General features: G+C 34.9%; 1 protein-coding gene across 4 annotated transcripts in view; it reads right to left on the reverse strand.

The window, feature by feature from the left end:
* The window catches only part of MAGI3 (membrane associated guanylate kinase, WW and PDZ domain containing 3), a 237,202-nt gene that overhangs the window by 114,211 nt on the left and 99,231 nt on the right, over positions 1-23,760 (reverse strand). The window lies entirely within an intron of this gene.

Below are 23,760 nucleotides of genomic sequence, written 5' to 3' on the forward strand. Positions count from 1 at the left end.
GAAGGCATTGCTTGGGACAATAAAGAGTTGGAATACTATTCTGTAGTGAAGAAGTCACTAAAAGTTTTACTAGGGGAACAGCACAGCCATTGTTTTAGATGGATCATTCCAGCAACAATAGGGACTTCAGAGACAAGAGAATAGCTGGAGGGCATGGAGACAGCATAGAATGAATTTAGCCACAAAGCAATTAATACTGGCATTGGAAGCAGTAATAGAAGAATCATGCAGCAGAAAATTGGATGGGTGAGCTAGGAGGCTGACTCAAGAAACATACACTGAACCTGAAAAATTAACCAAGAAATGAAATGAATGCGTCGCAATTTGCAGAGTGCTGTAACTCAAATTACAGGAGTCTCAGAAGGAGAAAAGGAAATGAACAATTAATAAACAAGAAGTGTAGCAGAAAACTTGAAATGAGACTGGAAATAGAAAAGTTCACCACTGCCTCAAGAGAAAGACCAACAGCAGTAGCATCAAAAAGAGACAAATTTAAATTCTTTTAGTTTTTGTTTGTGGGGGGAGGCAAGGGTCTCCAAACTTCCCAAAATAAAGAATAGATATTTAAAGAGTCAAAATTGAGAGAGATTAAGATGACAGGTCCATAGTGAAAGACATGATGTGATTTGCTTGAAAACAAAGAAACTTTCAGAGTTCTGGGGTGGTGGTTAAAATTTTTTTTTTTCATCTAACTAGCTTTTCTTCAGAGAACAATGAAAGGAGAAACCTAGAACTCTAAGACTGAAGGTAAAAGAAAACCTGATAATTTAGAGCTGCTGTAGGAAAATGCTATATTATATTGCTATCGTGATGAAAAAATAAACAGGTGACACATGAAGAAGAAACAAGAAGCTTAAGCAAGGTAACAAAACCAATAAATACCAGCAGCAAGCCACAAACTATCTTATTTTTCACAGCAGAAAGTCAAAAATTACTCCTTTATAGAAAGACATAAATTGATCACAGTTAGGTTGGAAAAAGCCTATGGTAAGTTCAAGACTAACTTCATTTTTAGTGGCTCCAAAAAGCTGTATCATATGATTATATCACCTTGCTAATAACACTTTGAGGCACTTTGATAATACACATGATTGAAATTAATGTTTCTAAACTCTGCAAGAAATAATATGATTCATTTGTGCCTTAACCTCAGTAAATTTCACCTGTGGTACTTTGTTCAACTTTAAATTTAAAACTAAAACCAAGCCCACTTCTGCTGCTCTTGAAAATACTATCTACCCTATTTAAGAGAAGGATCAGCAGATGATAAAAACCACTACTGAAAAGAAAATTATTCTTAATTATCAAGGGCTTTTACAAAGAGTCAGATATGATTATTTTAGCTGATACTTTATAAAACAAATTGGTAAAAAAAAAAATTAGTCATTAGTGATGACTGAATGACTGTACCTTAAGTCTTTGTCTTAAATGTTGTTACTATTTTTACAATTACAAAACCAACTAGAAAAAGCCAAACACAAATATGTAGCTATATTTTGTTTATAACTATGAAGACAAAAATATATACATTAATAATGACTGAAAGGGAATTTATAGACATGAAAACATGTTCAGTTTTATTTCTGGGAAGCTGTGTATATTTTTAATATAAAATTTAATGAAAAACTGACATACAAAAAGATTCATACTTGGCTCCATAAAAATGAAATGCATCATTTTTCTTATCAAAGAATGAATATGTAAGCAGTAATGCTATATTTATGTGATAATAACTGGTGAAGAAACCAATTTAATTGCTTTTGTTAAATTAATGATTTCTAATTATTTTAGCCATAGTCGTTTTATCTGTCATTGAACAATGGTATATGTATTATAAAATTTAAAATAACAACTCTATAGCAATGGCTTAAATATTTTTGTAAAAACAGAATTCTATCTTCAAAAACATGTTATAACAAATTCCATGTACAAGAGTGGATTAAGACTAGAGTCCAATTTGAAAAGCATTGCTCTGCCAGTATGGATTTACCAGACTAATATGTATGAGATTGTTTTAGTTCCTCAAGAGGACCACAATATGCCTCAGTCACCTTAAAAGGGGGTAACAGGGATTTCTATTAATAACATGTCATGTACTAAGGCTTCCCATAAGCATGATGAATTTAGTCTAAAATGGTATCCTGCTTTCTCCCCCCATGTAAGTTCTGTTTAAATATAGAATTTTTTTGTAAGTTGAAAAGGGTGGGGGGAAGCCACTAGGAAAAAATATGGTGAAATAAATGACTAGACTGCAGAAAAAGAAATGCAATGATCTTTAAACTTCTAGAAAGATATTTAAAAAAAAAGATATTTCACTTCACTCATGACAAGATAAATGCTAATTAAAACACTGAGATATCATTTCTTACCCAGCAGAATGATGAAACCCTCGACACCATTGCTGAGGTTGTGAAAAAACAGGCATTCTTATACATTGTTGGCGGGTGCAGTGGCATACCAAGAGTGGGATGGTGAAAATACACCATGCCAGGTACCCACAATAAAAAAGAACATTGTCTACAGAGATTTTACAACCAAAACTTAAAGCTGACTTGCTTAACATCATGTGCCAGTAATTTTTTAAGAAAATATAAGCAGGGCAGCCCGGGTGGCTCAGCGGTTTAGTGCCTGCCTTCAGCCCAGGGTGTGATCCTGGAGACCCAGGATCGAGTCCCACATCAGGCTCCCTGCATGGAGCCTGCTTCTCCCTCTGCCTGTGTCTCTGCCTCTCTCTTTCTCTCTCTCTCTCTCTTTCTCTCTCTCTCTCTCTTTCTCTCTCTCGCTTGCTCGGTCACTTGCTCGCTCTGTGTCTCTCATGAATAAATAAATAAATCTTTTTTTTTTTTTTTAAAGAAAATATAAGCAATGAAATATTCCCTAAAAAAACCTTTTGTTGTTCCTAATTCTAAATAATTGTTGTGGCTGCTGCTATGTTCTAATAACATTATGCAAACTCAAATTAGACATTTTTATTAACTATTTCTTAGACATTGAATTATATACATAAGTTCATTTGGAGAACTCCCAGTACAGCCTCAGATATACATGGACTCGATTCTACATACTCATTTCAGAAATTAAGTTTGTAGCGTTTTGAAATGGTTCAAAATCTTGAGCACAGTCTCAAGCCCCTGTGATATACTACGTAGTCCTGCACTGAAATAATATATTTCAAATAAACAAAGACAGCTGTATGATATTTCTCTCTCTAGGTTATCTGTTTTTCTCCTGGTAGGAAGTTTCAGATGAGTTCATCAGACCCCAAAATATTTCCAGACAGCTGGATTCAGCCTCAAACAATGAATAGTAAAACACAAAGCTTTAAACACAGTTATTTAAAGAACAGTGCACAGAAACTGTGGTTAAGGTCATTAACTAAACGACAACAAAATGTAAGGAAATGGACATTTACATGGAAAAAAGAATCAAATTTGGAAGAATGGTAGGAGAGACAACAAAAGATACTGCTGTTACTGGAAAAAACCAAAGGGCAATGTTTATTTGAATGCTTGGTTATAAACTAGTGGAGCAAATAACATCAATGTTCATGACCATTCAGTCATTTTCTCTCAATATTGCAAAAGAAGAAAAACTGCAGGGTTTTTTTAGTCAAATATAATATAAATTTAAGATGATTTTTCTGGCAGAGATATTTCAGTAAACATTTTTTAATATACCATTTATTTTATTTTTAATTTACTTTTACTAGCATGATTATATATTTAAAAGCTCAATAAAAGAAAATAATTTGTTTCTATTTTGTTTCTATCAATACAGTTCATTTTATTTCATAGTTATTACTGAAAATAATTTTATCATATAGAAGAGCCATGTACTAAAAATTACCTGCTCCAGGCATCAAACACACTAGGTTTGCCACTATGGAGTGTAAAATGATACAACTAGCGTGGAAGAAAAAAAAATAGGGACAGTTAGAGTTCTGGTTACATAACAGCAAAGAGAAACACTGGTGGGCTAAGCCAGAGATGAATAAAAATGGTTATCTACCATGGAAGCGGTAAAAGAACTGGGTAGGGGGTAGGGATAGAAAACCGAAGCAAAATTCTAACTATACTTTTTTAATACAGTCTGACTTCTGAACCATACAAATGTTTTATACATTCAAGAGAATAAGATGGAGTAAAAAATCTAAATCAGCAAACCTTAACAATGAAAACAAGTGTAAATAAATGAACTTGACTGCATATCAAGTTAGTAACAAAACCACATGAAGACAAAAAATATTTCAGGTCACTTTTGAACATAGTATTCTGACATATACTGGGATATATTCTAAGGATAATAAAATTGCAAAGAAATATTAAATTTCCCATGACAGTTGTATTATTAATATTGGTTCATATAATTTTTAACCAATTTAATTTGCACTATAAGATAAAACAAAAAGGTAGCTATGTAAATGCTATTAGGAATCAAGATGTTCAGTGGAAGACAGAAAACACCATATTGGTGTATCGACTGGTGTCGACTTGTGTAATCTGCACAAGTATCGACAAAAAGCCATGACTTTAAAAATACACATGCACATCTAAACATAACTAGAAATGTAGTCTGTCTACACAACTTCATTATATCCACTAGAGGTAATGGCATCCCAGAAGCAATGAATATCTCTAATGTTCAGATCTTGCTTTCTAAATACCCTTCTCCATTAAAAGGAACCAGGGCTCTTTGAGAAACAACTGGTTCTAGAACTAGGGCAGGGAAAATATAAGTGAGCATAGTTCATTATTTTTTTCTGAAAAGTAAGGAAAAAACTAATGAAGGGCTGTCAAAAAGGCACATGAGCCAGCTTTGAGAGGCTTTCATCAGCCACTTGAGAGAATTTGAACATCAAAAAGAACAGTTGTAACTGTTTATAACAAATTGAATAAATAAAAATCCATGAGTCCATAATGTACTCTAACCAGAGGGGGTGAGGGGAAGAGCTCATGTGTAACCAGTGGTGGAGATAATAAAAATTCCCTGTCCTCAAAACTTCACATAAGTAAAGAATTAAGCATTTATTCTGCCTTTTGGGGAAAGAACTGCCATTCATCTCTAGCAGAAGAGAAAAAGTGCTTTACATCAGCTAACAGACACAAAAGAAAGGATAGAGTTCACTACCACCAATGAAATAATTGGTTCAGGAAAGAATCATTAATAGATCAAGGCATTTGGTGTGAAATTATTACCTCACAAATTACTTTCTAATTTTGGAGGGGAAGAGTATATTATGACACAGAAAATATTGACTTTAGTATTGCTAATAATCTGACAATCTGCTATCCCCCTGATGTGTTACAACATGAAGTTCACAGTACCCCTTATAATGTACCCATATTCTTGTCCAAAATTTTAATCTGAGTAGAATCAAGCCATTAGACTTATGTTCCAGTTTACAGGAATTCTAAAGCATAGAGGAACAAGATAAATGATACTACAAAGAAACACTCAGACAAATAGAGAATTTAGAATATTCTGGTTTCTTTAAAAGCCAATGCTGCCTTGTAAAACAAAACAATAACAGAAAAAGTATGAAGATGTTCTAGGATGAAAGAGACTAAAGAGGTATAACACCCAAAGGCAACATGTGACCCTTGAATGAATTGTTTAGGAAGGAAAAAAAATTTTTACAAAACATTGAGATAACAGAGAAATCTAAATATGGCTCAAATAGTAAGGAATATTAAGAAATTACTGTTAATATTCCTATGTATGGTAACAGTATTATTACAACAGGAAATACATGCTGAATAGTTAGGAATTTTTAGGAATGAAGTATCAGGAAATTTGCAATTGACTTTGAAACGGTTTGGCTAAGGACAGGTGAAAAGTACAGAATCTAGGTGGGTTATATGGGTGTTCACTATCATAATCGTTTTAAGTTTTTCATAGTTTTGAAAATTTTCCTAACAAGAAGTTGGAAAAAAAAAAAAAAGAATTCCTTAGTAAACACAATGTTAACTAATCCTAGCAATAAGCATTTCAATAGAACACATAATTCACAAAAAGAATTCAGAACTCACTCTATATTCTGACAATTAGAAACTTGGTCTTACATCTTTTATTTCCTTCAGTCAGATAAAAAACAGCAGTCAGCTACATCTTCCTTGTGTTAGCAAATTGACTCCTCTAGGCTTGGAACTTTTCGCAGTGGAGGAAGAATTTTCGCCTACCTGCCACCTGACCTCAGCTCAGTGTCCTCTGAAGCCCAAGTTACTGTAAATGAAGTTGTACTGAAAGCTGAAAGTCTTTTGATAAACCAGTGGAGGGTACCATGTTTTATACCTTGGCTTCTGAGCTAATACATTCTTAGAGATAACACAGTCTTTATATGCCTTCCTCTCTATTTATGCTCTTCTTTGGGATGAGGGGTGTGTCATATCACCTATATTCTAATAATTCCCCAAATGATATCTACTTCCAAACTCTTCAGCCTACTGGTATGTCTTTACCTGGGTGTCCCAAAAGTTCCTCAAAACCAGCAAGTCCAAATGTGAATTCATCAACTTCCTCTGATACCAAAAGCGTTATTATTTGCCTGAGAGGCCAAACTAGAAACTCAGGCATCAATCTTGGCTCTTCTCCCTCAATGACATATCAAATCAATAATGATAACAAGGGGCACCTAGGTGGCTCAATGGTTGAGCATCAGCCTTCGACTCAGGTTGTGATCCTGGGATCAAGTCCCGCATCAGGCTCCCCACAGGGAACCTGCTTCTCCCTCTCTCTCTTTGTGTCCCTCATGAATAAATAAATAAAACCTTTTAAAAAAATAAAATAATAAATGTTTTGATTAGAATATTCCCAAAGATAAAGTTAGATTTATGAAGAAAAAAAAAATGATTAGACCAAGAAGGTTGTTTTATTTGGCAAAGCTTTAAGTTCTGTTGCATTTTATTCTTTTTAAAAAAATTTAAGGCAGATGCTCAACTGCTGAACCACCCAGGTGTCCCATTTATTTTATTTTTATTGATTTTCCACATTGTTCAGATTACTTCCATTAGTCATTTAACTTCTCAAAACTTTAAACTGTAATAATTAAGTGGTCTATAGAGAGAAAACATAGTTTAACAATGTCTACTATCTTTTAATCTCCATATGCAGTTTTCAAAAGACCATTTTACAAAGCAATTGCCCTAGACTCTTCAAAAATGTCAATGTCATGAAAGGATAAACAGATAAAGAAAAAAAGGCAGGAAAATTAGTCTAAATTAATAGACTGGAATCAAGACAAGTAAAGCAAATGTGGTTCTTCTTTGGATCCTACATTTTCAAAAAGAGAGAGAAAGAAAGAAAAAACTAAAAAAGCTACAGAGAACATTTTTAGAACTACTGGAGAAATCTGAACATAGCTTGCATATTAACACAAAAATTGAGAAATCTGAACAAGACACTAAAGGCATTTCAAAAAATGAAAGCCATCAGATTACACAGTAGTGTCCACAGAATACATGGACACTTAAATAGTGGCATAAGAAAGTGTATTTAAAAACATTTTCTAAAATAGTTTGATAAACAAAACAACATCTCCTATGTTAATTTATAAACATTTATGGTTTACATTTCTATCACCTTTGCTAGAATATGAACTTTCTTTAAGGAAGGAGCCCTGTCTGGTTCATTTTTATACCCCTGGTCTCTGAAGCAGGAAGAGGTACATGGTATGCACTCAAATGTTTTTATTATGTATGTTTATAGAACTTACAAAATTAAGAATTGAGAAAAATAAGATCTCAGTATATTCATTCATATTGTGATCATTTTGTAACATGCAGTTTTTTATTTCTGTTAAAAAAATAACCCATCAGATCCCAAAGTTAACATGCTTGAAGTATTAAAGTCTGAACTGACCCTGTTTATATTTATTTCAAACCACAGATATTAGCTACCATAAAACAGGCATGAATTTATTATCATCTTCCAAAGCTATCATAATTGTGACACACAAACTTCACCCATAATCATTCAAGTTATACAGCATGTGTGCAGAAACCAGTTACCACAGCAGACCTGAGATGGCTATCTTTAGAAAGGCCTACTGGCAAGAAGGCTAGCCTCTGGGAACGTGGGTTTTCTGGGTTTTCGGGAGCATTCACATTGTTTCCAGATAAGAATGTCTCACTGGGCCTGTTTGTGAAAAGAATGTGGTTCAGGCTGAATATGTGCTCTCCCTCTAGGAGCCTAGAACTCTGGTACGTGCTAGGCAGAGGAAACCTATGTGCCAACCCCTATAAAAACTGGGCACTCACTCTAATGAGCTTCCCTGGTAGACAATGTTTCACACCTGTTGTCATAACTCAGTGCTGGAAGAATGAAGGGCATCCTGTGTGACTCCACTGGGAGCATGAACCTGGTTTCTTCATACTTTGTGCCATGTGCCTTTTCTTACTGCAGTAAGTAATTCATAGCTACAAGTAGGACTATATGCTGAGTCCTGTAAGTCCTCCTAGCAAATCACTGAACCTGTGAGTGGTTTTGGAGACCCCTGACACAGGCGTGCTGTATCAGATAGTAGTCTAATTATTTGGGGATAATGAACATTATCAAACATTTAACACATTTCCATAAAAAGTCATAACAAAAAGGAATTTAATAGAAGCCATTAAGATTTTGACTTTGGACTGTGTTTTACAATAATTACTTCTATCCAGTGGTTAATATACGCTTCCCTCATGGGATAAGGAAGCAAAAAGATAATTAATTATGAGAAATTCAATCAAACTTTAAGCAATGAACCAGGTCTCAAGCCTCCAAAGTAATGGAATTATTCTTAAGAAATCTCATTTCCATCCCAACCTACCCTCAAAACGTTCATATAAACCCCAAAAGAAATATGTCTAGAACAGGTTTCTGGAGCACAAAGGTTACATTTTATTTTATTTATTTATTTTTTTTAAAAGGTTACATTTTAAAAGAAAAATCCCTGAGGGTTTTGTTTCTGTTTGCAGAGACAGGATGAGAGTGATGTCAGAAAGCATCAATGCTCCTTCCACAGTTTGTCTATTGTGGAAAGGGTATTATGCTGATTGAAGTAAGTCAATCAGAGAAGGACAAACATTATATGGTCTCATTCATTTGGGGAATATAAAAAATAGTGAAAGGGGAAAGGAGACAAAATGAGTGGGAAATATCAGTGAGGGTGACAGAACATGAGAGACTTCTAACTCTGGGAAACAAAGAGTAGTGGAAGAGGAGGTGGGTGGGGGGATGGGGTGACTGGGTGACAGGCACGGAGAGGGGCACTTGACAGGATGAGCACTGGATGTTATACTCTATGTTGGCAAATTGAACTCCAATAAAAAAAATATACAAAAAAAGAGAAAGAAAGCATCAATCCCCTCCCCCGTTTTCCTTCTCCTAAAATGATATGTAGCTCATAGCAATGGGGGGGAACAAACTGTTGCTCATTCATCAAAAGAAATAAAATTTGAAAGACAGTATATATTCAATGATTAGCTGCCTCTTGTATTATATATTTCAATTTATAAATAAGCATTGACATTCACTGAATAAGATAAATAAGCATTTTTTAAAAAGATTTATTTATTTGTTTATTTATTTATTTATTTATTTATTTATTTATTTATTTATTTATGAGAGAGAGGGAGAGAGAGAGAGTCAGGGGGCAGGGGTAGAGGGAGAGAGTTTCTCAAACAGACTCCACACTGAGTGTAGAACCCTACATGGAGCTCAATCTCACGACCCTAAGATCATGACCTGAGCCAAAATCAAGAGTCGGATGCCTAACTGACTGAGTCACCCAGGCCCCCCTAGATGTGTAAGTATACTTTATACCAAATATTTTTTTCTTTATACCAAATATTAAACAACATTCTAAATTTAATTATTTTTTAAATTAAAATGGTTACATTTAAGATCCCTTTAGAGACAATACACAATATTCATTTTTATCTGTCACAGGAAATGTATTTGACCTAACAAGCTTCACAGCAATTTTACTTTGAAATAATTCCACCAGCTAAGAGAAAGATTAGGTGCTTTGTCAAAACATTAAATCACAGTATGAATGGAGGTAACTAATAAATAGGAGTGGAGATTTGCAATTGTGATTATGGGTGGTGAAATGCTTCCATATCTAATCAAACAGCTACGTTTAAGATAGAAATGATGGTGCTTTTGCTGTACAATATAAAATGAGTAAGAAAAAAACACAGCAAGGTGACTTTTTGATAGGATTTTTAACTACTCTGCTCTTCCCAACCACCAAACTAAAATTAAGTATAAGGCTAATCATAATGTTCTGTGGAAAGTCATTGATTGTAAGAAGTAAAAAATATCTGGTTACTACTATTGAATGCATAAAGCCATACTTTAAAAAAATATCAACACACAGGAAAGCAGTCATGTTGAACACAGTGAATGGAAACCATAGCCAAAAATCTAACTTCATTCATTCATTGTTATTCAATCAAAATGAATGGAGCATCACTTGGATGGTCTTTGCACTCTAGGAACAATGTCAATGGTATGTTATTGGTGTTATTTCAGAAGCAGGTAAGATACATGTGGGGGCACACAAGATGGAAGTGGTCGATTTCAGAGGTACTGAAGGATATGGGACAAGTACAGGAAACACCTTCCTTGCAGCAATGAGGAACCATTAAAAGGTTAAGAGAAAGGGAATTCAAAAGGATTGAATTTCTGCTTCAGATCCATCAGGGACCTATGATGTGATATGCTGGGAGGAATGAGACAAGCCTCTGTCATTTATTTACTAGCTGGATAAATGGCCTTGAGAGATTTACTTACCTCAGGGTCTCTTTCCTTATCTGTAAATGAAGATCATATCTATTCTACTCTACAGGGTTGTTTAAGGATTAAATGAGATAGTGTGATAATCATGTAAATGGTCTGGCACACTGGCACAGAGTATGTATTCCAAAGAGGTCAGATCACTTCTGGAAGTCATATATTAGTAATTTAACTGCTTTTTAATGTAATGAGCTTCTTGACTTAAGTTGTGAAATTTAACTGCTTTTCAACGTAATGAACTTTTTGATTAATTTTAGACAGTTGAGGAGAGATAGAAAAATGTATGCCCAAATCTTTTTTTGCTTTTTTTTAAGATTTTATTTTATTTGAGAGAGAGAGGGAGAGCAGGAGAAAGAGGGAGAAAGAATCTGAAAAAGACTCTGTGCTGAGTGCAGAGCCCAACATAGGGCTTGATCTCATGACTGTGAAATCATGACCTGAGACAAAACCAAGGGTCAAATGCTTAACCGACTGAGCCACCCAGGTGCCCCATTAATGTCATGGTCTTTATTCACTTATGCTTCTTATTCAAAACTCTACCTCAAGCCTTGCTACTACCACTTGACAGGTTAGATTCCATTACAACAAAGGTCATGTCACAAAAACCTGGTTTAGGAAACATTCCCAAACACTACTCATGTCACTCAAATACCGCAACAAAATGATAAACATTAGAGGCCTTCAGGAGCTTGTTGCAATGAGAGTACAGCTTTTTTGCCATTTTTACTGAAGAAGTGGTTTTCTCCTTCCTATACTTTCATTTTGCCACTGTGAAGTTCTACAGAAAAAAAACTTTTAGTCACAGACCAAAATCAACATCTACTTGAAAAACTCGATTGCATCCACATCAGATTTACTTACAGCCACACGTAATGTAGACTCACAAATATCAGGCAAAGGTTGGCAATGAGGGCACTGACCCAGAACTACTAGATGTCAGAATTTATTACAGTATGAAAATTCCTTTCTTACTTGTTCCTCAAATTTTACATTTTAGCATTATGCTTTACCATCTCTCATGCTGGAGGTGAATTCTATGTTTGGCATTTGGATCTGTGGTTTAGGAAAGCTACAGGAGTATAAATGTTTTGTGCATGATCACTAAGCAGACCACTCAGAAGAGGACAGAATGAAGAGAAAAGGCTTTAAAATGTTCAATAAACATTATGAGGCGCATGGGTGGCTCTCTGGGTTAGGCATCTGACTCTTAATTTCAGCTCAGGTCACGATCTCAGGGTCTTGAAATTGAGCCCACGCTGGGCTCCATGCTGGGCATTGAGCATGCATAAGATTCTCTCTCTCCCTCTCCCCCTGCCTCCTCCTCTCTTACTCCCTCCCAAATACATACATACATACATACATACATACATACATACATACATAAAATAAAAGTTTTAAGCATTATGCCCCCACAAAGTATATTTTCATTCCTCTTCCTTAGAGATGTAACAAACAATTTTCTGAGGAAACACAATAAAAGAAACAGAGAGAGCTGTGGATAGCTTTGTAGAGAGCAATTCTCTCCCTAATTTTCAAATAGAACACTCAAAATTATTTACATCTTTAAATGTTTGCTGCAGTAGTAGTTAATTATGCTCTCTTCAAGGCCTGCAATTTACAATTGAAGCCAAATAAAGATAGATATTAACATTTCATTTTTAAGTCTTTTAGTTTTCAGAATAGAAGATTAATGTGCTTAAACATCTGCAAAGTAGAACTTTGATTTAAAAATCTAACACTTGACATATAGGGAGTTTTTTTTGTGATGAATCCCTTAGACCCACAAAGATGTACAAATCATTCTTACCCACTCCATCTTACCCTAAGAATTATTATTTTATTGAACTTAAATGTGGGGCTCTTTTTTTTTTTTGCCACTTAAGTATTCTCAAATTAAAGTTTATAATTTAAAACTTAAAGCTTCAAAAATACTTAAAATATTAAATGACTTCTAAGTTTAAAGAGAAATAAAGAAGACTAAAGGGAAAACTTCCTTATTTTTAAAAAATTTATCATGCATATGGAACAAGACCAGAAGATTCGAGCCAGGAACTTCAGCCTCTCCTATGGTTACATGAGGTGGCTTAGGGAAGGTGTAATGGAGAGAATTGTTTGCAATGATGCTACTCTAACTTTAAAAATCATGCTTTCCCCATTCACCTCAACTTCCCGAATACTGCCCAAAACATTTCAAAGAGTTACATCTTCCATATTTGGAACTGGTTAATTCTAACTGACATGTAAGGAAGTAGTTTATACTTGACTATAATTGTACTGCTTTTTACGGTTCCAATTTGCTGCCTCCTAAGAGCAATGCTCCTGAAAGGTGACTTCTTCCTCAATTAACTCAAATTCCACTGGGTCAAAACCATTTAAGGTATAGCCATATATCAGCTTCATTAAATATCCTTATTAATTTTCATAAAACTAGCCACTTATAACTCCCCAGTAAGAATTCTTTCAGATTCTTGAGTCGATCCTTTCATTGAATTGTACAAAGAAAATGAGGCACAGAAAAGATGAAGGACTTGTACAAGATTGCCTAGACAGTGAATACCTGACTTTCTTACAAAATTATCTTCACTCCACTTCCTATTAATTACTATCTAATACAATTATAAATTCTAATCCTGGGCCTTAGCGTCCTAAAACTGAAAGAAAATATTTAGAACAATAACAACAAGAGAAACAAAACTACCCTAACTTGACTTCAGATCAGAGAATAATCCCTAGAGTTTAGCAAAAACTAGGGAGATGGTAAGTGGGGGTGGTACTACCAATTTTGCTATTAAAATAATCTAAACTCTCAGCCGTCTACTCATTGAAACACATATCGAGTGCCCAGTTTGTGTCACACCTTTTGATAGATGATGAAGGTAACTGGTTCTCATATCCATGGCAACAAGGCAAAGCTATCTGTAAAGCTATCCCTCAGAGCTCTTCAACAGCTGACCTTCAGGCTGTCTGCTAAGAGGTGGCTTCCTTTTTTCCTTCATACTATTTGTGACATTCAACTTAACTTGATTTTCCTTATGATGTTTGAGTCTTTTTTTATGGGTGGGAGGTGAATAGTGGTATAAATATTTGCCTGATGAATGCAATTATTCAACATGATGGTATGCCAAATTTTTATGCAGTGATAAGCAAATTTTTATGCAGATAGCACATAAAAATGTAATCAACCTGTAATTACCTCATGGAGGCAGAGAAGACATCTGCCATTTCATGAAGTGGAATCTTTTAAACTAATCACCTAGAGACATAAAAATGAAAAGTACACACCTATAACATTTGCAGAGCAAATACTTAAGTTCAGTCATACTTATGTTTAAATTTGAAACTGATTTGTTGCTAACTGAAAAAAGGAAACAACAAATCAGATGATATAAGGCAAAACTGATTTTCTTCCCCCTTGAGGCATGGACACACTAAATCCATCCACCTGCTTCAACTGACAAGCTTCCAAGTAACCCAACAGTTGGCACTCTGAACTTAACTATTTTCTACATAGCAGAAACAAAACATACAAATAACTTAAGGAAAGACAACTTTATAATTTATAATTTGAGAGTCTGTCTGATTAAAAATTAAAATGACTATCCCTTCATTCTTTCCCAGCTTGTGCTCATATATGATCACTCGCCTATAATATTCCCAGTTAAAGTAAATCTTTAAAGTTGCCTTCCCTGACCTACAACTAAATTACCAGAATAGGGACGCCTAGGTGGCTCAGCAGTTGAGTGCCTGCCTTTGGCCCAGGGTGTGATCCTGGAGCCCTGGGATCCAATCCCACATTGGGCTCCCTGCATGGAGCCTGCTTTTTCCTCTGCCTGTGTCGTGTCTCTGCCTCTCTCTCTCTCTCTCTCTCTTTCTCTCTCTCTCTATCTATCTATCTCTGTGTGTGTGTGTGTGTGTGTGTATCTCATCAATAAATAAATAAAATCTTTTAAAAAATAAAATAAATTACCAAAATATTCTGAACAAGTGCTACTTCGGAAGAATGTGATAAAAAGAGGAGACTATATTCCTTAGGCATTTTTACAGCTGAAACAAGTTCTTTGGGGGATGAAAAGGTGTTTAAATCCTATAGCTGCACTCAATTCAACATCCAAAGGCATATGGAACACCTAGTATATGTCAGGCACGGCAATGGACACAAGAGGGAGAATTTACAAAAACAGTGATTAGCCCATATCTTTAAAGAGTCCCTAATCTAGTGGGAAAGATATAAATAGTCATAAGGTAATATATTAATGTTATAACAGAGATTTGGTAATATATTAATCTTATAAGGATGCAAGGTCCTAGAGAAATCAAAGGGCATCTAAATAGCAAAATAAGAGAATGAAAAGTGACTGGGAAGGTGGAGTCATAGAGGCAAGTTTAGAGAAAATGCAAGCTATTCAATAGGATGTGATTGGGGGTGGGGGAGAGATCACAGGACAGATTATGAAACTAGTAAATTAGGCTGAAGCCAGAAAGCTGAAGGACTTCTAGAGCTTAGGATTTCTCCTCTACACAATTCAAGATGCTGGAGGTCTTCAGCATAAGTGTGGCATGACCAAGACTTTGAATGTGGCAAAACAATCTGGCAACGGTGTGAAAGAGAAACAGCTCAAGTATGAAGAACTCCAAGGAGAGATCTGAATTACAGTTTATTTTTTGTCTTGGTGAGAGATGAAGTTATTGGCAGAAGGGACAGACTCAAGAGTTATACCGAAAAGACCAAACAGATACTTAGTGATTTGAGTCATGTGCACATTTACACACTTGAAATGTCATGGGAGAGATAACAATGTCCCGGATGAAAAAGAAAACAAGTTCGGTCAAAGCCCAGGATTAACTTTGTATGACACCTCTGTTTATCTTAGAAGCTTATTGTTCTTCTGTGTCATGTTCAGAAGCATCTTATCAAATACTTACTCAATTCCTGTTACTTAAGTAGCAATTACAATACCAACAATATACAAGAGGTTATGGTTTGGAAATATCTGGTTAAAAAGAACTTAATGATTGCACTTTTTAAACTATTGAGAAAAAGTGGGGGCAATTATTGGTGAACAATATAGAAAATACTATTCATGGGCAATCTTTGAGACTTCTGTGTATGAATTACTGAATAACCATTCTCATGCCACAGAGACCGCATGTGTACAACAATGACATAATTTACACGAAAAGATCACTGAAGAGCATTCATTAGTGATGACTTAAATTGGAACTTTCTCCTAATTTCAGCTGAGAGAATCCATAATAAAGCAAAAATAACCATGGGTCACTCATTAGAGGATTGAAAAAAAGGTGTTTAAAATAATAGAGTTCTTTTTTTTCTCTCTCTCTTTTCTTTTCTTTTGGTGGGGGAGCTGGCTTTGCTGGTCTGCAGTGGGAAAAAAATTTCTAGCTCTCAAAATGGTAATTTAAGAACAAACAGACTCCTCTATCAAAGGGTTTTGGTAAATATGCAAACATAACAGCAAAGTCGTCACAAAGACCTTCTTGCTTAACACTAGGGATGCCTGAGTGAAAATGGAATGGTTTATAAATGATACCATAATTTACTCACTTTGTGTAATTTCCTCCCACTCATTGTTAGGAGGGAAAAAATACCAAGAAAAATATTTTCTCCCCACAATTTATGCATAATTGTTTCCCTGTTTTGAAACAGCAATGACAACACCCAACAAAGGCTCCTGAAGGTTTTTTAAAAAATCAATCGTTTTCACAGTGGGGAGGAGTGATGTAGGATAAATACAGATCGATAAAGCTTAGGTGTTTCCTCCTGCTCTGACTCTACTCTTCCACTAGGAAATGCTTCCTGCACCCAGCAAAATGTGGCACAGGTATACTGAGTGCTAAGAGGAGAAGCACCCTGATGTCTGGCAGAGAGGGGAGAGCCCATGGGCGCTCATACGCTCCCATCTCCCAAATGGTTCCCTGTCTGGTTCTTTCTCACACCTCCTCCACAGTTAACACAAACAAGCCTGGCTGACTAGGAACTGTGATAATTGCCCCTGAGCAAGTTCAGCTAAACAAGGTGAGTTGTAATAGCTTCAAAGTGCATTTATTTACCACTTCAGTGGACCTTGGAGCCTGTGAGGAAAAAACTGGAAAAATGAGCCTGCCAACACAGCCTGGACTCCAGACCCCTGACCAGAGAAGTCAAGACCCACACGAGGAAACCTGAAAAGGGGTTTTCATCCTTAGGATTTCCACCTTTCAATCACTTAACAGAGTCTCCCTTTTGTCTCTCTCTTTTTCCCCTTAATAAAAATACTGAGATGTACGCTTCCCGTGTTTACATACCACGTTTCTTTTTAAAATCTTTGTTGAGTTTGCACTTCTACATAAATTAGCGTGGATTAAAAAAGAGACTTGCTTGGAAATAATCTGTCTTCTTTTGGCTGTGCTGAAAGTCCCAAACGCCCAGGATCCTCAATAAGGCTGACTGACAGGTAAACACTAGGAGAAGGGATCTCTGTCCACTAGGGTGGCTGAATGGGAACAGTTAGTAGTCATATTTTCCTGTCTGCTAACAAACCTGTCTTTCTTTAGAAGATGATACCATGTTACAAAGAGAAATTGGTCTCTTCATTTAGTCATTCAGGTAACATTTACTAAACATCTGTTCTGTGCTAAGTGTTGTGCTGGGCAGTGTGGACATGAAAGCAAAACAGTATGACGACTTTATTTTGTGAGTCAAAAATCAAGACGTTATCAGCTGAAAGATTTTTGTGTAACTCCTGGATGTGAGAGGTCATCCAAGGGACACTGCTTTTATATAAGCTGGTTGGAGCAGAAAATATAAAGCCTATAGCTGAGCTCTTGCAAAGGCAAAGCAGATAGTGGTAAAAATATAGGGCAGAAAATATAGATAAGTGCTAAGAGGTCAGCAAGGCAAGGTTTTTGTTGGCATCTAATACTAATCCATTATAATGGATTCTCAAATTTAGATTTTGACTTCCCCCTCAAGTTCCATTCTCATGTCTAATTGCCTGGTAATGCACATTCCACTCTCCTCTTCCTACTCCTGCCACCTTATTATCAGTCTCCAAAACATTTTACTCCTCTAATGATGGATTTCTCTATGTCATTACACGCTAATACGTTCATATGAAGGTATATATGTGCAGGTAGACATAACATACATAAGCCCACACAGAGTTTTTTGCTGTTGTTCTACAAAAGAATAGGATGTATTAATACATATTTCTATACATATTTCTTCCTTCATTCAAGAATAGCTCACAGAAAGTCCCTCTAAGCTCAGACAGTGCTGTTTTTGACGGTAATATACTATTGTATATTGTTATGTACTATATAATTTATCCATTCCACTACTAACAGGAATTGTTTGTAACTTTCCATATTATAACAGTGCTGCAACAAACATTCTTGTACATACCAGTGCTTTCTTCCTTAGAGATAGATTTCCTAAAGTGGAATTAGTAGAGCATAGAATATGTGTATTTTCAATTTAATAGAGATCGGCAGATTGTCTTCCTAGAAAGGCAATAACGACTGGTATTTCCATAAGCAATGTATGCACATAACTTCCCACAGCCCCATCCCATGTAACAGGTGTTTTGGATCATTTTAATTTTTGTCAGTCTTATGGATATAACATAATAATTTGATATTATCTTACCCTGCATTTCATTGACTGCTCATAAGTCTGCCCATCTTTTAAAATGTTATTGACCATATAAATTTGCTTTTGTAAAACTCATATCCTTTCTCTATTCTCCTACTTGACTCTCTATCAAATTGTAAGAGCTTTTTGCATATTATACATATAAACACTTCTATCTGACATCCCTATTACAAATATTTTACAAAGTTGCTGGAGTATTATTTTTATGTTCACTTGCAATATAAGTTTTAACTTTTATATTGCCAAAATCATTCTTTCTTCTTGGCCAACATCTAGATTTCCTGTTTAATTAAGAAGGTTCTCTAAAGGATGAATTCTACTTAAATATCAAAGTTCCTTTCTTCCCACATAGAACGTGAGAAATTATCCTTAAAGTATACTCTAAGAACAATTCCCCTCACTTTTTTTTTTTTACATCAAGTTCTTTTGGCTCTCTAGTCACCATGCTGTAAAACCTGACTTTCTAATTATTAAATAGACTTTTCACAGAAATGTGAAGATAAAAAAGATACTAGATGTCACCTTAAACTTTCTATCCATTACAAGGGACTCTCTTCAACATCGTTGTCAAAGAATAATCTAACCTCTGAGCACTCATTTGCAGTGATGAGACACCACTTCCCCAGACCTTACCATTCCATTTTCTAGGAATTTTTATTCATTTCATTCTGGGTGATATCTATACTTTTCATATTCTTACTGAAAAAACCAAACTTAGTAATTATAGAAGAGAATGGAAATTGGACTAATTGTGATGTTCTTAGTACCTGAAGATCATTCAATTCCTTCTTCCCTTCCTTCCAATGAATAGCTACTTGATGCCAAATATTAGAAATACAACGATAAAGGAGAGACTGGGTGGCTCAGTTGGTTAGTGTCCAACCCTTGATTTCAGCTCATATCTCAATCTCAGGGTCTTGAGTTCAAGTCCCACGCTGGGCTCCACACTGGGTGTGGAGCCTACAAGAAAGAAAGGAAGAAAGGAAGGAAGGAAGCAAAGAAGGAAGAAAATAAGGAAGGAAATAAAGATAAGGAAAACACAGCTTCTGACCTTAAAGTCATGGAAAAGTAGTATGTATTTAATGTATATATGCATATATCTGAATATATAAATATATTGTATAGAGAGGGAAAATAGTGTACAGTGAAAATGCTTCCCAAGATCTGTTTTAAGGAATTCTAGTGCCTATATTAGGCAGTAACTGGAATAATTGCAAATTATAGAAGTTAACCGAGCTGAAGATTGAAAAAGACATTTACAGTATTGAAAAAATTAAAATTTAGTACTGTTTTCTTTAATCTGGTTCAATCAGTTGAACTCTAATTAAATTGTATTACCTAGATAATATTATATTTGGGCCAGGCAATATAATGCATTTTATAAGAGATGTAAGAAGCCTTAGGCAATAAATCACATATCGTGAAGAGTAATCTGGCTTACATTAAAATTAATTCAAAAAAATGTTTTTGGCCTGGAAATTTACTTGCTCATTAGGAGCCTGGTTCTCTTTGGTAATCAGTACTATCCCAAGACTGAGCAAAAATTTGGAAAACCATATAAATACAAACATTTAAACAACTTGAAATTTTAAACAAATGAAAATTGGTTCAGTGTCATAAAAAGTAGGGTAAAAATTTCCCAATAAAATGCAATCATGATAAATACTAAAAAATTAATAAGTCAATAAACAGATAAAATAAAGTGCTAGGAAAATACACAAGCTGATTATCAGTGCTTATTCTGTCAAGGCAGAGGCTTGGTTCTTCCGTGAAATCTTAGGAAACTTTGCAGATCCTTACTTGGGTTTGGAGAGTAATTTGCTTACTGATTTACTCAATGCTGACAGCCACATTAAACAAACATATGTAGGACCTGAGAAGCAGTTAGCTATCACAAGCATTTGTTCATCCACCCACTGGCATACCTAATTCCTAATTCTAACATCAAACTTAGAAACATGTCACCTCTTTTAGAGCAAAAATACAAAACCATTCTATTTATATTGACCAGAAATCTTATTCTTGGCAAAGACAAGTTTCAACAAATTTTATTTTACTTTATTTTTTTAAAAAGATTTTATTTATTCATGAGAGACACAGAGAAGCAGAGGGAGAGCAGGCTCCATGCAAGGAGCCTGACGTGGGACTCTCCTGGGACTCCAGGATCATGCCCTGGGCCAAAGACAGGTGCCAAACTGCTGAGCCAGCCAAGGATCCCATCAACAAATTTTAAATTGAAGTAGCAATCAATTAAAGTATAATATCTACCTGAAAATAGGTTTATTGCTCAATACTAAAGTCAAATATTTGAAAATCATAAATAGCGTTAATAACAGGCAAAAAAAGTAAATTAAAACACAATTCCTTTTTCTGACTATGAGGCTAAAATAATATCAGGTAAAGGCAAACAAAAGCTGAAAAAAAGATTTTTAAGAGATTTAAATTTCAGAAGATTTAAAAGCTTCATAACCATTAATCAGGTCTATCTGGTATATTAAAGAAGATCCAGGAATATCTTCGACGATAGCACAACTATTTGCCAAGGCAAAGACCTCTATAAATCATCACAGGTGTGATGATGTTAGCTGTTGTGATTTACATAGTCATAATAGAGCTCTGTTTTAAAATGGCAGTTAGCTGAGCTCTCTGTTATGTTTCCATATTTTCTCTGATGATTATATATACTTTAAGTATTTGTTTACACCTCCGTCTGTTAGTCTATAAGCTCCTAAAGATTTTATATTCCTTTTTTTTAAGATTTTATATTCCTAATAAAAAACACTAACTGTAGTCCTAAATGATTATTCAATTTGTTTATTTTATTAATGATGTTGGATAAAAAGGATCTTAATAAGTTAGTTCCTACTACATTTATCTTACCTTCAAAGAATTATAAAGTTACAAGTTCAAATATGCATTATAAACCAGCATTAAAAGAAAGGTACGATATCCTCAAAAACTAAACCAAAATACAACGCCACATTCTTTGGAAGTCTACAAGCTAAATATCTTCTTGAATTCTAAAAAAGCATGTGGAGCTTTCTCCATCAAGTGTTACATTTATAGGAGAGCCTGACAAATGGGTTTTAAAAATCTTTAGATACTGTATGATTTCCTTAAGTCCATGTATTTAGAATTGTTTCTAATCAATTAGCAATTACACTGGCTCCAATTGTTTTTGCATCTCTTGAAGTAAATGGAGTATCTGCCTGCAGACAATATAGTCCAAGAAGTATTTTATAAAAATTAATTATTATTATTCTTTTAGAGATTTAAAAAAATTTTTTAAAAGATTTTATTTATTTATTCATAGAGACACAGAGAGAGAGAGAGAGGCAGAGACACGGGCAGAGGGAGGAGCAGGCTCCATGCAGAGAGCCTGACGTGGGACTGGATCCAGGGTCTCCTGGATCACGCCCTGGGCTGCAGGCGGCGCTAAACCGCTGCGCCACCGGGGCCACCCAAAAATTAATTCTTAAAACAAAAAATTAATTCTTATGAAAACCCAGAAAAAAATCAGGTACAACAAAAAACTATAAAGTCTTTCCAATATACATGGGATTTTTTTGTTTGGTTTTGTTTTAAATGTATGGACTTACTTTGAGGATCTATTTAAGCTAGCAGAGCAGATCTGGAATCAAGCATTCTTACAAATAAAAAAAAAGTAAACATAAACTAGCTAGCTTAAACCATTATTAACAAAACTCAATTAATCTGAATTAAGCATATAAAAGTACTCACATCAGCTCTCACTAAAGAGCCTTTAGCTGAGCAATCAAAATTCAAAAGGGAAAAGACCCCCTAGCTAAAACAGAGTTGTTTATGGACATGTTAACTGAGTTGTCAGTGAGTCAGGCATAAAATGTGAACAGAACTCCTGAATCCTTCCACTTGAAATACTCTAGTACTGGAAATGATCTAAATTTCTGCCAAGTTTCATACTCTAGGGAAAGAAATACTTTGATACATCATTTAACATGTATGAACCATTACTAATTTAGAGATTGTGATTTTCATAAGCATTTTCACCTAGTCAAATGATCAAACTTAACACCAATAATAAGACAAACTGACCATGATTTTCTGATATATTGTCAAAAATGTTTAATCCAAAACTAATCATGAAGAAACAATTATATGAATCCAAATTGGAGAAACTCCTGCAAAACAACTGGCCCGGAGCCTAAAGATGTGGATGCCAAAGAAGAGCCAAACAAGGCTGGGAAAAGATTCAAATTTAAAGAAGACCAAAGAGATAGGACAACTAAATGTCATATGTAACCCTTGATTGGGACGGGGGGCGGGGCGGGTATGTCAGCTATAAGGGATTTTATTAGGACAACTGGGAAACTTTAAATATAGACATATTACATAAAGAACAAATTATCCAGACTAAAATACAGGAAAAGGGTAAGAAAATATGGCAATGAGCATGAGATATGTTGAAAAGGTCTCATAGATGTAACTAGAGTCCCAAAGAAGAGGAGAAAGAGGCTGTAGCAGAAGCAATATATGAAGACACAGCAACCAAAAACTTCCCCAAATTGACCTTAGACATCAAACTATAGATTCAAGAAGCAATACAGACACTAAAAAGGATAAAAACCACAACGGAAACCACACTTAGGCACATCATAGTACAAATTGCTAAACCGAGTAGAAACTCTGAAAAGCAGCAGAGTGGTATCTTCAAAAGAGCAACTCCCACTTCTCAGTGGCAAATATGTCAGGAAACAATTGAATAAAATATTTTAAGAGCTGGAAAAAAATAATGCCCTACTAAATTCTATACCTAGTAAAAATACTCTTCAAAAAATGGAGGTGGAATAAAGACATTTGTGAACAAATACAAATCAAGGGAACTTATTATCAGCAGAACTGCACTAAAAAGAATGAAAGGAACTCTTCCAGCAAACAAAGAATAATCTCAGAAAGAAGCAATGATATGAATAACAATGCAGATCAATGGAAAGGGCGAAAATGTGGTTAAGTCTCAATGATTATATAAAACAACAAAAATTATGTCTTGAGTTTAAAATATACAAAGAATTAAAATCACAAGAACAGCCCAGAAGCAAAAGGGTAATAAATGGAGTTGAAATGTTCCAAGTCCTCACCTTGTCATGATGTGACAATCAGACCAAGTTAAAAAAATGCATGTTTTAACCTCAAGGAAATCAATCCCTAAAAGAATAGTTTATTATATATAATAAGTTAAAAGAATGAAATAAAAAATAATTCAAAAGAAGGCAAGAAAGGAAAGCATATGGCATAAGTCAGGTAGAACAAATAAAAAATAACAAAAAGATTCAAAACAAAATGTTTATATT

The sequence above is a fragment of the Canis lupus genome, chromosome 17, assembly GCF_003254725.2.
Source record: "Canis lupus dingo isolate Sandy chromosome 17, ASM325472v2, whole genome shotgun sequence".
NCBI classification, from domain to species: Eukaryota; Metazoa; Chordata; class Mammalia; order Carnivora; family Canidae; genus Canis; species Canis lupus.